The sequence below is a fragment of the Carcharodon carcharias genome, chromosome 10, assembly GCF_017639515.1.
Source record: "Carcharodon carcharias isolate sCarCar2 chromosome 10, sCarCar2.pri, whole genome shotgun sequence".
Taxonomy (NCBI): domain Eukaryota; kingdom Metazoa; phylum Chordata; class Chondrichthyes; order Lamniformes; family Lamnidae; genus Carcharodon; species Carcharodon carcharias.
The window spans coordinates 47,518,014-47,534,471 of NC_054476.1; the positions used below are offsets into that span (position 1 = coordinate 47,518,014).

The window sequence follows — 16,458 nt, forward strand, 5'->3', positions numbered from 1 at the left end:
AAAACAGAACTACAAAGGTAATAATCTCTGGATTACTAACTGAGCCATGCCACAAGCAAATTGCCAATGGGTAAATAAGAACAAAGAGTTGAATGTGTGGCTTGAAGATTGGAGTAGAAGAAATTGATTTCACTGATGGGCACTGTCACCAGCACTGGAGAAAGTGGGAGCTGTACCACTGGGACAGTCTTCATTGGTGCTAGGACCAGTGTACTGATGAATCATATAACCAGGACTGCAGAGAGGGCTTTAAACAAAATAGTGGGAAGGACGATCTGCGTGAGGGGAGATTTGGAAGGTTAAAGAGAAAGGACAAGGCAATAGTGCAGGGTAGCGATACAGGTAATGATAACTAGAGTGTGACAGGAAGGGACAGAGCATACAAGCATAAGAGTGCACCAGCAAATAAGGAAGACAGGGAAAAAAGTTAAAAAAGACAGAATTATAGCCTCTTTATCCAAATGCATACAACATTACAACAAGATGGATGAATTGATAGCACAAATACAAATAAATGAGAACATTATGATAGTTATTACACAGACATGGGGCAGAATTTTTGGGTCAGCGGGTGGCCGCGATCAGTGGGCTCAGGAATGGCCGAGGAACGGGCCGTCGCCCACAATCGGCCCCCAACCACGATTTCATGCTGGCTGACCAATTAACGGCCAGCCAGTGTGAAAGATGCACTGAAAGGCTCAGCGCTGCCAACATGGAGGCAGGAAGAAGGCGAGCACTGAAATCAGCGCAGGTGTGGGGGAATAGGGAAGGAAAGCTCCCTGAAGACAGAGAGCTGCCTCAGGGAGATGATAAATTTAAAATCAATAAAGACAGAATTTAAAATCCAGAAAAAATGTCAATGCATCAGAATGAGTCACCTGTACATGGACGTTATAAAATATCTGTGCATGCATTTTTTTTAAATTAGTTACAAAAACCTCATCCCGCCTTTGGATGAGATTCCCTGAAAAATGCAAAGGCCCTCTGACCAAACTGCCCACCCGCCAGCTGTAAGATTGGGCGGGCAGCGAAAAATCCCTGCTAATTGATACTTTAATGGCCTTAATAGGCCTCTGAATTTTCAATGGACATGCAGCTGACTTGCACATGCCCGCCAACCGAAATATCGTGCGAGTGCACAATGACGTTGGGACGCTGACCCGACATCACGCGCTATTTCACGATCAAACATGTCAGGTGCGCACCCACACGTTGAGTGGGAAATTCAGCCCATGGTTACAAAGTGACCACAGCCAGGACCTGTATTTGACATTTCAGACAGACAGGAAGAAAGGAATAGAAGGTGGACTTGCTCTGTTAATAAAGGATGTACTGTATTAAAAATGATCTTGGTTCAGAGGATCAAAACGTAGAGGAGACAGGAAATAACAAAGCAAAGAAGTCACTGGTGGGAGGAGTTTATTGGCCCAAAAGGGGAGATGGTGGCGGAGCGGTAATGTCATTGGACTACTAATCCAAAAGCCCAGGCTAATGTTCTGGGGATACTGGTTCAAATTCTACCATGGCAGCTTTGGAATTTGAATTCAATTAATAAAATAGGAACACAGGACTTAGGAGCAGGAGTAGGCCATTTGGCCCTTCAAGCCTGCTCCACCATTAAATAAGACCATGGCTGATCTGGTTGTGGTTTCAATTCCACTTTCCTGTCTGCCCCCATAACCTTTGACTCCATTGTCTATCAAAAATCTGTGACCCAGCCTCCACTGCTCTCTGGGGATGAGAACTCTACATATAACCGACCCTCTGAGAGGAAAAAATTCTCCTCATCTCAGTGTTAAAAGAGTAACCTCTTGTTCTTGGACAGTGTCCCCTAGTTCTAGTCTCCCCAGCAAGTGGAAACATTCTCCTGGTATCTATCCTATCAAGTACCCACTTCTTATATGTTTCAATAAGATCACCTCTCATTCGTCTAAATTCCAATGGATATAGGCTCAACCTTTCTTCATAAGATAAGCTACTCATCCCAGGAATGAATTGAGTGAATCTTCTCTGAACTGCTTCTGTTGCAATTATATCTTTGCTCAAATAAGGAGACCATAACTGTACACGGTATTTCAGATGTGGTCTCACTAATGCCCTGTACAGCTGCAGTAAAACATCCCTACTTATTCATTCCATTTCCCTCACAATAAATACCAACATTCCACTTGCCTTCCTAATCACTTGCTGCACCTGCGTACTAACTTTTTGTGATTCATGTACCAGGACACCTATATCCCTCTCCATTTAAATGGTATACTGCTTTTCTGTTCTTCCTCCCAAAGTGGACAAGTTCAAATTTTCCCAAATTATGCTATATCTGCCAAATTTTTGCCCACACCTTTAACCTGTCTATATTCCTTTGCAGACTTTCTACCACCTCTTGAAACTTACTTTCCTACCTATCTTGGTGTCATTGGCAAATTTAGCTACCGTACATATGGTCCCTTCAGCCAAACCTGGATTTGTAAGCTTGGGCTAAATTATCGCTCCCGAATCGGGAGTACAGAGGCAGGAAAAATCCTGATGCCACAAACCTGACTCAGGAGAAAGTGCCCTCAAAATTCAGATTTTGGTTGTGGGGCAGGAATGGTGGTGGCATGGCACTGCCCCCGGAAAGAACTCAGAGGAAACAACAGGGGCTGCCAGGTGTCAAAGTGGGCTGTTTAAAAGCCTGCCTTAGTGCTCTGGGACTTCCCCTATTGTGAAAAAAGCATCAAAACCAAACACAGCCCTCAAGCCCTCACCCCTTATCCTCCACACTTACTATGCCCCATCAATATCACCTTACGATCCCCACCCAGCGCTCATGGCCTCTCCTATTCTCCATGTCAACCAATGCCCCTCTACTCTCACGCCCCCCCCCCCCCCCACCACCTTGGCCCCCATACCCTCCCAGTAAACCCATGGACCCCACTCATTCTCATGGTCCTTTATATCCCCTATGCCAACTTAGTGCAAACTCATGCCAACCCATGACCCCCCCTCATCCCCATGGAAATTGCAGTTTAAGAGAAAACTAGCAAGAAATATAAAAAAACAGACAGTAAGGACAAGTATATAAAAAGGAAAAGAGTAGCTAAAGTGACCATTGGTCCCTTAGCGGGTGAGACTGGGGAATTATAATAGGAAATGGAAATATGACAGAGCCTTTGAACAAGCATTTTGTCTTCACAGTAAAAAACACAAAAAACATCCCAAGAACAGCAGAAAAGCAAGAAGCAAAAGGGTGGGAGGAACTTAGAATAATTATCATCACTAAGGAAAAGGAAACAGGAAAACTATTGGGAATTAAGGCTGACAAGTCGTCTAGATATGTTGACCGGCATCCTTAAAGGAAGTGGGCGTAGAGATGGTGAATGCATTGGTTGTAATCTTCCAAAATTCCCTAGATTCTGGAAAGGTCCAAATGGATAGAAAGTCACAACGTAATGCCACTATTCAAGAAAGGAGGGAGATAGAAAACAGGAAATTATAGGCTAGTTAGTCTAAAACTGTCATTGGGAAAATGCTAGAATCCATTGTTAAAGAGGTAAAGAGGTAGTGGCAGACATTTAGAAAATCACAAAACAGACAGTCAAAATGGTTTTGTGAAAGGGAAATCATGTTTAACAAATTTATTAGTGTTCTTTAAGGATGTAACAAATAGGGTGGATAAAGGGGAACCAGCAAGCGCAGCATATTTGGATTTCCAAATGGCAATCGATAAGGTGCCACATGGAAGCTTAATACACACGAGTTATGGGGTTGGGGGTGATAAATTAGCATGTTTAGAGGACTGGCTAACTAACAGTAAATAGAGAATTGGGGTAACTCACAGGATGGCAAACTAACTAATGGAGTGCCACAGAGGTCAGTGCTGGTTCCTCAACTATTTACAATGTATATTAATGACATGGATGAAGGGCCTGAATGTATTGTAGCCAAGTTTGCTGGTGATACAAAGATAGGTAGGGAAGCAAGTTATGAGGAGGTTACATAGAGTTTGCAAAGGGATGTAGATAGGTTAAGTGACTGGGCAAAAATTTGGCAGATAAATTATAATGCAAGAAAATGTGTTTGTCAATTTTGGCAATAAGAACAAAAAAGCAGAATATTATTTAAATGGTAACTGCAGAATTCTGTGGTACAGAGGGACCTGGATGCTCTTGTAGATGAATCACAAAAAAGTCAGCATGCAGATAAAATAAGTAATTAGGAAGTCAAATGGAACTTTGGCTTTTATTGCAAGGGGGATGGCATATGAATGGAGGAAGTCTTGCTAAAACTGTACAGGGCATTGGTAAGGCCACATCAAGAGTACTGTTTACAGTTTTGATCACCAGACTTAAAGAGTGACATACTTGCACTGGAAGCAGTCAGAGGTGGTTCACTAGGCTGATTCCTGGGATCAGGGTTTGTCTTATGAGGAGAGGTTGAACAGGTTGCTCCTACAATCACTGAAGTTTAGAAGAATGGGAGGTGATCTTATTGAAACAAGAATCTGAGGGGGCTTGACAGGGTAGATACTAAGAGGATGTTTCTCCTCATGGAGAAATCTAAAATTTGGGGGCAAAGTTTCAAAATAGGGGATCTCCCAATTAAGACAGAGATGAAGAGGAATTTTTCTCTCAGAAAGTCATTAGCATTTGGAATTCTCTTCCCCAGCAAACTGGGTCATTGACTATATTCAAGGCTGAGTTAGACAGATTTTTGACGCACAAGGGCGTGAAGGGTATGGGGGACAGGCAGGAAAGTGGAGTTGAGGCCACAATCAGAAACAAGCGGTAGTGTCATGGAACACATAGAGAGTAAAGAGGTGGAGGTGCTTGCTGCCTTACAGCGAATAAAGGTAGATAAATCCCCCGGGCCTGACATGATATTCCCTCGGACCTTGAGGGAGACTAGTGTAGAAATTGCAGGGGCCCTGGCAGAAATATTTAAAATGTCCTTAGCCACGGGTGAGGTGCCGGAGGATTGGAGGGTAGCTCATGTTGTTGCAGATTTTAAAAAAGACTCCAAAAATAGATCAGGTAATTACAGGCCAGTGAGCCTAACATCAGTTGTAGGTAAATTATTGGAAGGTGTTCTGAGAGATCAGATATACAATTATTTGGACAGCAAAGGGCTGATTAATGATTGTCAGCATGGCTTTGTGCGTGGTAAGTCGTGTTTAATGAACCTTGTAGAGATTTTCGAGGAGGTTACCAAGAAAGTAGATGAAGGAAAGGCTGTGGATGTTGTCTACATGGACTCTAGTAAGGCCTTAGACAAGGTTCCACATGGGAGGTTAGTTCAGAAGGTTCAGACACTTGGTATCCATAGAGAGGTTGTAAACTGGATTCAAAATTGGCTGTGTGGGAGAAGACAGAGAGTGGTAGTGGATGATTGCTTCTCAGACTGGAGGTCTGTGACTAGTGGTGTGCCTCAGGGATCTGTGCTGGGACCATTGTTGTTTGTTGTCTATATCAATGATTTGGATGATAATGTGGTAAATTGGATCAGCAAGTTTGCTGATGACACTAAGATTGGAGGCGTTGTGGACAGTAAGGAAGGCTTTCAAAGCTTGCAGAGGGATCTGGACCAACTGGAAAAATGGGCCAGAAAATGGCAGATGGAATTTAATGCAGAAAAGTGTGAGGTGTTGCATTTTGGAAGGACAAACCAAGGTAGGACATACACAGTAAATGGTAGGGCACTGAGGAGTGTGGAAGAACAAAGGGATCTGGGAGTTCAGATACATAGTTTCCTGAAAGTGGTGTCACAGGTAGACAAGGTTGTAAAGAAAGCTTTTGGCATACTGGCCTTCATAAATCAAAGTATTGAGTATAGGAGTTGGGATGCTATGGAGAAGTTGTATAAGACATTGGTGAGGCCAACTTTGGAGTATTGTGTGCAGTTCTGGTCACCTAACTACAAGAAGGATATCAGTAAGATTGAAAAAGTGCAGACAAGATTTACTAGGATGTTGCCGGGTCTTAAGGAGTTGAGTTACAGGGAGAGATTAAACAGGTTAGGACTTTATTCCTTGGAGCGTAGAAGGATGAGGGGAGATTTGATAGAAGTTTACAAAATTATGAGGGGTAAAGACAGACTAAATGCGAGTAGGCTCTTTCCACTTAGATTAGGAGAGAAAAACATGAGAGGACATGGCTTTAGGGTGAAAGGGGAAAGAATTAGGGGGAACATTAGGGGGAACTTCTTCACTCAGAGAGTGGTGAGAGTGTGGAACGAGCTGCCATCTGACATGGTAAATGTGGGCTCACTCTTAAGTTTTAAGAATAAATTGGATAGATACATGAATGGGAGAGGTCTGGAGGGTTATGGACTGGGTGTAGGTCAATAGGATTAGCGGAATAATATTTCGGCACAGACTAGAAGGGTCGAATGGCCTGTTTTCTGTGCTGTAGTGTTCTATGGTTCTAATCATGAAAGATGGAGCAGCTCAAGGGGCTGAATAGCCTACTGCTCCTATTTCTTATGTTCTTAAAATGGGAATGGAGTGAGCAAAGGGGAAAAGGTGGTGGTGGAGGAACGTCAGATACGTATCGGCTATAAGGTAGCAGATCACTAAGGTAAGCGGAGGAAGGTCATGAAGAGATTTTGAAAGCAACGCACTGCTATTATATATAGGACTGTCATGAAGATGTCATTTATGCCAAATAATGATTTTTAATCCACAGACTGGAGACCTGAATTGAACTTTTAAAAACAGACATTTTAAAAACACAAGAGACTAAAGTGATTTGAACTCACAGTCCAAGATAGTTAACCCCAATTTGCATTATCCACATTAAAATTCATTGGAATGGAGTCAGTCTGCCTGCAAAGCTTATCAAAGACAATGATCTCAGGGAGTGCAAAGGACTTACATCTCCTGTCTCATTAGCAAGGCATCTATGGCAATCACCTGAGGTATTCACTGTTGGAGGTAGTCCAATACAACCAATCAATTGGACAATGTGACTCTGGGTAAGTTAGCTAACCCTAACCAAGCCACCTTTGGAATACACAATGTCTCTTTTTTTGAATTCCCCTGGCAGTTGGAGAAGGAAGGTCAGATGACAAAACAACACTTGGTAAGTTTTAAGCACGTTTTCTCAATAGAACTGAGGACATGCAGCTTAGAGAAAAGATCTAAGTGATGTCCCTCCTGCCTCCGTTTTTCTCCAACCCACCTGGTAAGCTTCAAGCCCTGTTTGCTGACCGTGATCATCCAGGGCATCTGCTGTAGACAGAGATTTCATAAGAGAATCCAAACCAGCACTATCGTCTCCCGAAGAACAACCAACTCAGTCATCTACATCTTTAAATCAGAAGCATTGAGACCATTGAATTCAGCCTGAAGCCAGACAAATCACCAAACTACATACCGTGTACTCTTTTACTTTGTTTTGATGGACTCTAATTTGGCCAACCTATCCTTCCCAACTCTGTACTCTGTATTTATGTGTGTGAAAGTCAGTACGTGTTTTATTATTTTACTTAGATTGGTTTAAGTATAATAAAGCTAACCTCTTTGTTAAACTCAAGAAAACCTATCCTATTAGTTCTTTTATGATCACAGCGTGCAGACAGTCAAGTATTCGCTGAATTGGCAAGTATATCCTTTTCGAACAAAAAAACCTGTTGCTGTCACATGAGGAGAGGACAACGAGGGAAGCCATTTGACCCTCTTCACCTGGTTGTAACAGGGCATGTTACATTAGCTAAGGTAAATTCTTTATATAGCATCTCCAAGGACAGATCTCTCCTTCTCAAAAGTATCACAAAAGGGATGCCCTTTCTGGACAATTGGTATATCACAAAATCTACAGAATCAGTCATCCAAGAAACTACATGAGGTAAAATATTTAATTCTCTGGTTACGGCACATCCTATGGAACTGATTTTAAAGGCTTGAACTTATTTTCCCAAGAGTTTAACTAGAATCTTGCCCATAAAGAAATTATTTTATTGGCTTGAGAATTGGCAATAAGAGGGAGGTAGAGTTTTCTCGGCGTCACAATTGAGGTGTGGCAGATGTTCATCTGTCCTAGGTGAAGGTAAGATTGGGCAGGTTCAATCATGGATGTATGATTCTCCCTAGCCATTCTTCATTTGCTGTTCTCTATCTAAGCAACATCCTAAAGTCAGCAGTTGAGAAACAAGATCATTTGATTTTCAACACGCTGAAGTTGACTGCTACTGTACACAAATTATTTTCTTGTAATGTGTATGCAGTGGCCATCAATGAAAAGTAATTCAGGCACAAAGTTTGGTTCAAAACACTGTTGCACAAATATATAAATCAAGCTCATACTATTGTATCATCTGGCAAACTCCCAGTTTATCTGTAAGCAAAACACAATTCTTGCAAATTTCTGTAACCTGTGAGTCAGTGTAGTGTTTAGCATGTAAAGGTTTCAGCAAATAATCTTCCTTACATACAGTTCTTGCTTCTCAATTTTTAACTTTCTGCTTAAAAATTGCTACTTACAGAAGAAGAACAGAATTTTTCTGACTTAAAGCACTAAGCCTTCATTGAGGGAACTGAATTAAGGAAGCACAGAATTTTGGATGTACCTTCTGGCAAGTCTGCCAGGAGTGGGGTGTTGTTTGCATTGAATGCCAAGTCTTTCAACTAGAACTTCTGACCGTACTGCAAGGCGTTCAGGGGAAGTAACAGACCAGATACCTTTGCTAATCTTCATTGCCTAATCAGGGCTCCAACACACTCTCCACCTTCTTAAAACAATAAGCACAATTAATGTTTCGCAACGTGCTTTTGATTTTGGGGGGTGCTAGCTTGGTACCTTGGACTATAGATAAGCAGCTCCCCTACAGCAAATATTTACAAGCTTAGAATGCCTTTATCCACTTTAACAGAGAGATATTCTCACATCTCTTACTTCAGCTCCCCCCAACCAACCCCATCAATTACTGGTCTTCTAGAAATTACTCAATTTTCTTACAGTAAGAAAGTGGTGCAAAATGCCCATGAGATACAGGTCATCAGAGGGCACATCCCCATCTTTAAACCTCTCATACCTTATGAGGAGAAGGTCATACACTTATGGGGAGACACTTAATCTTCCTGGGGGAGTTGGCAAGGTTGGCGGGATATTGCCTGTGTTATATTTGTGACTAAACACTCAGGGCGGATTCATGCCAGATTTACACTCAGTGCAGTAGCAGGCAGAAAAGGATATCATACCTGCTGGCTGCAATGGCGGGTTTTCACGCCATATCGTCCCAATCCTGCCTCGTTAATTACACTGGCGAATGGCCTCCAATTCACCTGCCACACTATCACCTCGCCGCTTCCTCATGCTAGGCACCATATTTAAAGTGCAGCCACACACACACATCTCTGTGCTTCCAGCCCCGGACTGTTGCAAAGAGGACATGGCCTGAGGCCACTTCTCCCCCTTCCCCAAGCAAGCCCTGCAGCCATTGAAAAGCCACTCCTGCCTTATGGCTTGTCTTGTAATTAGAGACATACCCGTGAGCCCCCTTAAAAGTGATGTGGTGTTGCCTGCGAAGCCTGGTGCTAATGACCATGAGTGCTGCCCGAAGCAATGTAGGCAAACAAGCCTCAGTTCCGAGTGAAGTGCAAGCACGCCAGGTGCATGTTGCTTACGTTCAGTTGTGAAACACATCAGCATGCAATCACGCCAACGTGCCAAGGTGATCCAGCATGGGAGTATGATTCCGGCGAAGTGGGCTTATAATGATATGCTGATGTATTACGTCAGAAGTTCCCGACGTGCAGCAGCGGGAAATGTGGCCCACCACTGACAGGCAGAGCAGACGATTGCAAACTGGTCTCATGACATGAAAGTGATTTTTGGCCTTCATGCCATATTGTCCGCTCAAGCACACTATGATGCCCAATGCCGGCGGGCATAGAAAATTCTGCCCTTACTCTCTATCCCTGTGAAGTGTCACACAGCCACAGCCTTTCACCTCTTCCTCCATCTCCTTAATCCCAAGAGGGTAATGCTCACTCATTCTTAGCTTCCACTCTTCTTTCCTATAGATCCACCACAGGAATGGGGGAGCTCACAGAAGGAAGAAAATAATGTTAATGAAGAAAAATAGATACACAACCACGATGAGGAGGGAGATGAAAATGGTCTGTATCCCTGTGTTCCTAGTGCCCAAAGAGCCCCCAATTCACCCCCTGCATGATTTGGCTCCTCTGTCCCAGGCATCAGCCCAAATTCTTCAAGCAGTGACAATTAAATAACATTAGTGAGAATGTAGCAACTTGCCAGTGAAGGCTGAGGAGAAGATTGCCAATAGTTTTGGAGATAGAGGACCCAACACTCATCTGAAAAGGACATTTAATGAACATCACGTTTAAATGCAGTATTTGAGGTCAGGCTCTGAGGATGTGCAGCAACTGACAGCTGTGACATTCAATCACAAGAAAATAGCTGAACAAACTGTCCAGACTCAGGCTCAGGAATTTTCGGAATCGGCTCAGCTTGCCGGCTGCTGCGCTTCATAGCTCTCAGTCTAAACTTGCTCAGGTGCATTAGGAGTGTAAAACCAGGAATGTCGCATTTGCTGTGTTACAGATACAATGTCACAAAGTCAACAACTCCGGAATCAAGTCCATTCCAGTATTTGGATTGGGCTGTTCGGTTCAGGTGGTTTAAGCTGGGTGAGGACAAGGGTCACTCAAACCACCCAGCACGGGAAAAGACAGCCAGGCAAAGCTGATAATTGGTCAGCGCGCCACCACACAGATGCAGCACCTAGCCCAATAAATCATTAGGTTGTTTTACTCATCTATAATAATAATAAAAATCCATACATAGCAGTTTAAAAAAATGTCCAGTTTTCGGACATTGCCAGTTTTCGGATAGCCGGATTTGAGACATTGTACCTGTACTGGCCCTCATTCCCATGTATTGAGATCCCTCAGGACTCAGCGGGCTGAATAACATGCTGGGGCGCTGAAGGCAGGTTCCGCACTCAGAGGTCAGCAGTCTTTCGACTTCCGGTCCTGCCTTCAGAACACTCCCAATGATATGTTGATTGGGGCTAATCAAGCTGAAGGGCGGGTTTGAGGCCTTCATCCCACCCAATGAGAGCCGTAGGATTAGAGTCATAGAAGTCTTCAGCACAGAAAAAGGCCCTTTGGCCCATCGAGTCTGCACCGGTCAAACAAGTACCTAACTATTCTAATCCCATTTTCCAGAAAAAAGATGTGCTATAAGCTAATTAAGTGTGTAATTAAATTATCTAAATAACATAAGTAACAATGACAGGACAGGTGTTATGTTGCAACTGTAGAATGTGGGTTCTTTTGGACACCAAGACAATCCAGGACAAGCACACTTTTTTTTCTATTGGTTCATGGGATATGGGTATCGCTGACTAGGCCAGCATTTATTACCCATCCCTAATTACCCTGTTTAGGGGGCACATTTAAGAGTCAACCGCATTGCTGTGGGTCTGGAGGCCAGACTAGGTAAGGATGGCAGATTTCCTTCCCTAAAGGACATCTGCAGAAAGCAAGCTGCTAGAGGAATTCTAGATCAGGAATATTGACCTGGAAGCTGAAATGCAGACACTTCACAGCATAAGGGATGGGGAGAAATACCTGGACACTTTGTTCCAGAAGACGGTCATACCTCTTAGAATGGTGATGTAGGAAGCGGGATGTCCGGCCTCCGAGGCCGTAGGCTGTGACCTGGAATAAGGTCAGAGCCAGCATTTTAAAAGACCCCTGGCACGTGACAGTGGCATGTGACAGGGACAGTGTCAGGGGACCCAGCAGATGCAGTATCAAGTAAAAAGTCTCTTGAAGAAGTGTAATTGAGCAGTTTGCAGGCTTCTAAGATGAATGCGTTTTATTTTGAATTCTGTTGTCTCCAAATCTCGGCATTGTTCAGAGGAGGCATTCACTTTAAACCTCAGCAAGTTCACCACTTCTTTGTTTGGAGGAGTTGTACACTTGTTACGTTTCCCTACGGAGATGTCAACGCCATTGGAGCAAGGGGAGAGGTGGGTGAGAAGGACCAAACCAGAGCCCTCCTGAGCGCAGTCTCCACCCTACATTAACAGCTGATGCCAACGCCTGCCAAGAGGAGGAAGCCGAGCCAGACACGTGCAGTGTGGGAGACGGTGGCCTAGGAGATCAACAGTGCCAGCTTGGTCAGAAGGACTTGGTCCCAATGCCAGAAAAGGCTAAATGACCTAATGAGGTTGGCCAGGGTGAGTAAAGCTCAGTATGAGCAACCTTGGGCCAGTGTGCTGTAGTGCAATCTTGCCAATGTAGGAGGGGAGTGAGTTTGGATGCTCCTCCAAGGCATCATGATTCAACATGGACACAACTGCCCTCGACAATTTCACTGTGCACTTCAAGCAATGGTCCAGTTGTAGGGTGAGAGGTTTGCAGAATCAGCATATGACGCACGTGCATAGCATCCAGGCTGATACGCACGGAATGAGCTTTTGGCATCCCATAAGATTATTTGAAATTGTTAATGAATGCTCTCTTGCAAATATTTTCAGGAAAAGAGAGCTCTCAACGCCCAAGAGAGAGCCCGTACGGGTGCGGGAGTACCAAACCTGAAAGTTCAGAGTCCTTTTGAGGAGGAGGTTCTGGTGCTCATGGACCCAGAGTCCTCCAGGACTATAGGCAGACAGTGACAAGATTGGAGGAAGGCCTATGGCTGGTGAGATAGCTAAAGGCTCAATCAAATAGAAAAGGGGACAGGGCAAGTTGGAAGTTTAATGAAGGGCAGGCATTATTCAATGAAGCTGGCTGATACATTTCAGACATTGGAACCCTGACAAACTTCCACATCTGAAGCTTCAGATGATTGTTCAAGTATACATAGTGTCTGCAGTGTCTCATCTCTCATGTTGGACAATAGAACGGTTGATCAGTGACTTGGAATAGCACTGATTTGGCAAGGTCGTTGATGCCTACTAACCCCCTTATTTATGTCTCTTTGTCACAGGAGAGGCCTATTCTGCTCAGCCTCTGCCACTCCCTCCGAGGAGGAGGATGCAGCTTCACATCCTCTCTCAGCACCAAGCAGTATACTGGCACCTTGGCAGGGGCTAGCACATTGGAGAGGGGTCACGCACACACTGGTGACAGCACCTTACATTTGCACATGCAGATGCTGAAAAGTGTGGTGGAGCAGGCCTCGGGCAGTCGGAGGAGTGTCCGGGGTGATCCAGCGACTGATTCCGAGTCAGATGATAAGCCTCTGGAGTCGTCCGTAAGACAACAGATACTGGATGTGCAGCGCAAGATCTGTGAAGATTTAGCAGGTATATCAAAGAGGTTGCGTGCTCTGGCCTGGACTATGGAGATGTCCATCCAGGTCATGTACATGGTGATCACACACTCTTTGGAGAACCAAACTGCCTCCATGGGCAGACAGACGACTGTTCAGGAGGGGCAAACCGAGCACATCGCGGACGCAATCATCGGGATACGCTCTGACTTGCACACCATCACACTGGCTCTGAGCTCAGGGAGCTTGCGTGCAAACCCAGCTCCTGGGACCTCACTGGTTGGCAGGGAGGACCAGCCAGTCCTTGTGGCAGAAGATGAGCATCAGCTACCTCCATCTGGAAGCACCTCTCAGGACACTTCTCATGGGAGTGGCATTTCGTCTGTCCGCCTGCCATTGACAGAGTCCTCGAGTCATGCCGTGGCGACTGAAGATTCTCATGCGTCTCAGCAGGAGTCTTTTAAAGTGGCTCAAGGCCTCAGCCGCATAGAGGGCGCCCGCCGAGGCAATTCAGGGTAAGAGAGGTAACAGGTCAGCAGCCCCTCTCCAATGCAGCGACAAGCGAGTGGGGAGCATTGCGACAGGGCACTTGTCAACGCTTTAGGAAGTATACATATTAGTCACAAAGAGGGCCACATGGGTGACTTGCTTATTGTTTGCAGTTCATAATCCTTTCATGTTTGCAAATAAACACACATCTCACAGACCTTCATGCTGATGTCTTAATTGTGTGCTGTGGCACTTGGATCTGGAGGCTGACAAGAGCTTGAGAATTTTGAAGGCGGGCAGGAGGAATTGTGTGTTCGTGCTGAGAAATGGATAGCATGTGGATATGATAGTGACAGGACTCGCTCATGACACATGGGCAAAGGATTGTCCAGGTGAGTGTCAGCACTGTGGGTGTACCTACACCTCATGGACTCCAGCAGTTCAAGAAGGCAGCTCACCATCACCTTCTCAAGGGAAACTAGGGATGGGCAATAAATGCTGGCCCAGCCAGCGAAGCCCACATCTCATGAATGAATATTAAAAAAAAGGTGTCCCCCAAGCATGTCTGATGCAGTGACATTAGAGACTATTGAAACCTCTCGCCTACTAAAGCATCCCTGGTGTCACAGCACTCCATGCGATCATGGCCAAGCCCTTCAACCTGAATGTTGCCATGTTCCCTTGCCTCATCCTCATTCCCTTCCTCGAGGATTGGCCCCTATCTGGCATGCCTTCATCCTCCAGAGCATCCCCTCTTTGGATAGCAAGGTTATGGAGGGCGCAGCAAACCATGACATACGCAAGGAGGCGTACTGCAATACCCCTCCATATTTGACTAGGGATTTGAATCTTATCTTCAGGAGACTGATAGTCTGCTCTACTATGGCCCTGGTGCTTCTATGGCTCTCACTGTACCTCTTTTTCACCTTAGTTCTGGGCACCCTCACAAGCATCATTTGCCATCTCTTCATTGGATATCCCTTGTCACCTCGGGGCCATCATCCAAGGAGGTAAGGCCGCTGAAGAGGTTTGGCACCTGAGAGCTCCGAAGGACGAGGGAGTAGTGGCTGCTGCCACACATGTCTGCATGATCCGCGCTTGATGATCACAGACCAGCAGAACATTGAGCAAATGGAAGTCCTTCCTGTTGATGAAGGTGCAGGGCTGTCCAGCCGGAGACTTTATGGTGATGGGCATCCAAGTCTCCCTGCAGCCTGGGGAACCCTGTAATTGCCGTGAATCCTCTTACTCTATCTACTTTTTTTATTTATTCATGGGTTGTGGGCATCGCTGGCTAGGCCAGCATTTGCACTTGTTCAGAGGCCATTTTTTAACAGTCAACCACATTGGTGTGGGTCTGGAGTCACATGTAGGTCAGACCAGGTAAGGGCAGCAGATTTCCTTCCCTAAGGGACATTAGTGAGCCAGGTGTGTTTTTACAACAATTGGCAATGGTTCCATGGTCATCATTAGTCTTTTAGTTCCAGATCCAGTGCCATGAGCATTACCCTGAGTCTCTGGATTACCACTGCAGTGACACTACCACTACGCCACCACCTCCCCACCCCCCACCTGCTTTGGCCTGGATGGTGTCGAGCTTCTTGAGTGTTGTAGAGGTTTGCACTGAGGATGAAAGCTTGGTAGGCTGACAGTTTAGTGTTCTCAGCCAGGTTGCTGTTGTTCCAGCTCTCTTACTCAGATTGGATATGGCAGCTGCAGCTTTTGCAATGCGTGTTGATTTCAGCATCAAGTAACAGACTGCTGATGATTGTGGAGCGTATTTATATGTGAAGCTATCAACAATCTCCGGCGTGATATTGTCAATGCTGGTTGGTGGCAGTATGGCAACATCCTGGACCATGATGTTTGTCTTCCTGATGCTGATGGTCAAACCAAACCCTTTATAGGTGTGCGAGAGTCTGATCATTTGCTGATGAAGATGTTCCTCGGTATGGAATGTCAGTATGGCAACATCGGTGTACAACAACTCTCTGATGCGGACTTGGTGTACCTTTGTCTTGGATCTCAAGCAAGCAAGGCTGAACAGCTTTCTGTCAGTTCTGGTATGTAAGTAGACACCCTCTGTTGATGATCTGAAGGCATTTGACAACAGCAAAGAGAAGAATATGCAAAGATTTTGCAGAACACAACCCTGTTTGACCCCACTGTGGATCTCAAGGTATTCCGGTGTTTCCCCGTCACAGCTGACCTTCATGTTGTCATGGAAAGAGTCACATTGTCCCATTGGGCAGCTTTGGCGGCCAATCAATTTCCTCACTTAAACAGACTGCCTTTGCTCACATGGTCGAATGTCTTGGTGAAATCAATGAAGACAGTATATCGTCGTCTCCTTTGTTCACAGCATTTCTCTTGCCGCTGCCAGACTGAGAAGATCATGTCAATTGTAGGTCTTCCAGTTCTGAAACCGCACTGGGATTCGGGATAGATGTGTTCAGCCAGGATCTGCAGTCTGGCAAGGGCAACATGACGCTCAGCATGGAGATGCCTTGCTGTCTGTTGCAATCACTGCCGTCACCTTTGTTCTTGTACAGAATCACCATATTTGCATCATGCATATCCTGGGGTACTGCCCTTTCCTTCAAGCAGAGACAGAGAAGTTTGTGTAGATGCTGCAGGGATGCTGGTTTCCCGTGCTTGATGAGTTCAGGCAGTATGGCATCATTGCCTGTAGCTTTGCCCATGGCAAACGAGTCAATGGCTTTGCTAAGCTGCTCACTGTGGG

The 16,458-nt window shown here is 45.1% G+C and overlaps 1 protein-coding gene across 3 annotated transcripts in view; it reads right to left on the minus strand.

The window, feature by feature from the left end:
- dennd2b (DENN domain containing 2B) overlaps positions 1-16,458 on the minus strand; it is a 521,499-nt gene that overhangs the window by 187,116 nt on the left and 317,925 nt on the right. The gene's annotated exons all lie outside the window — the stretch shown is intronic.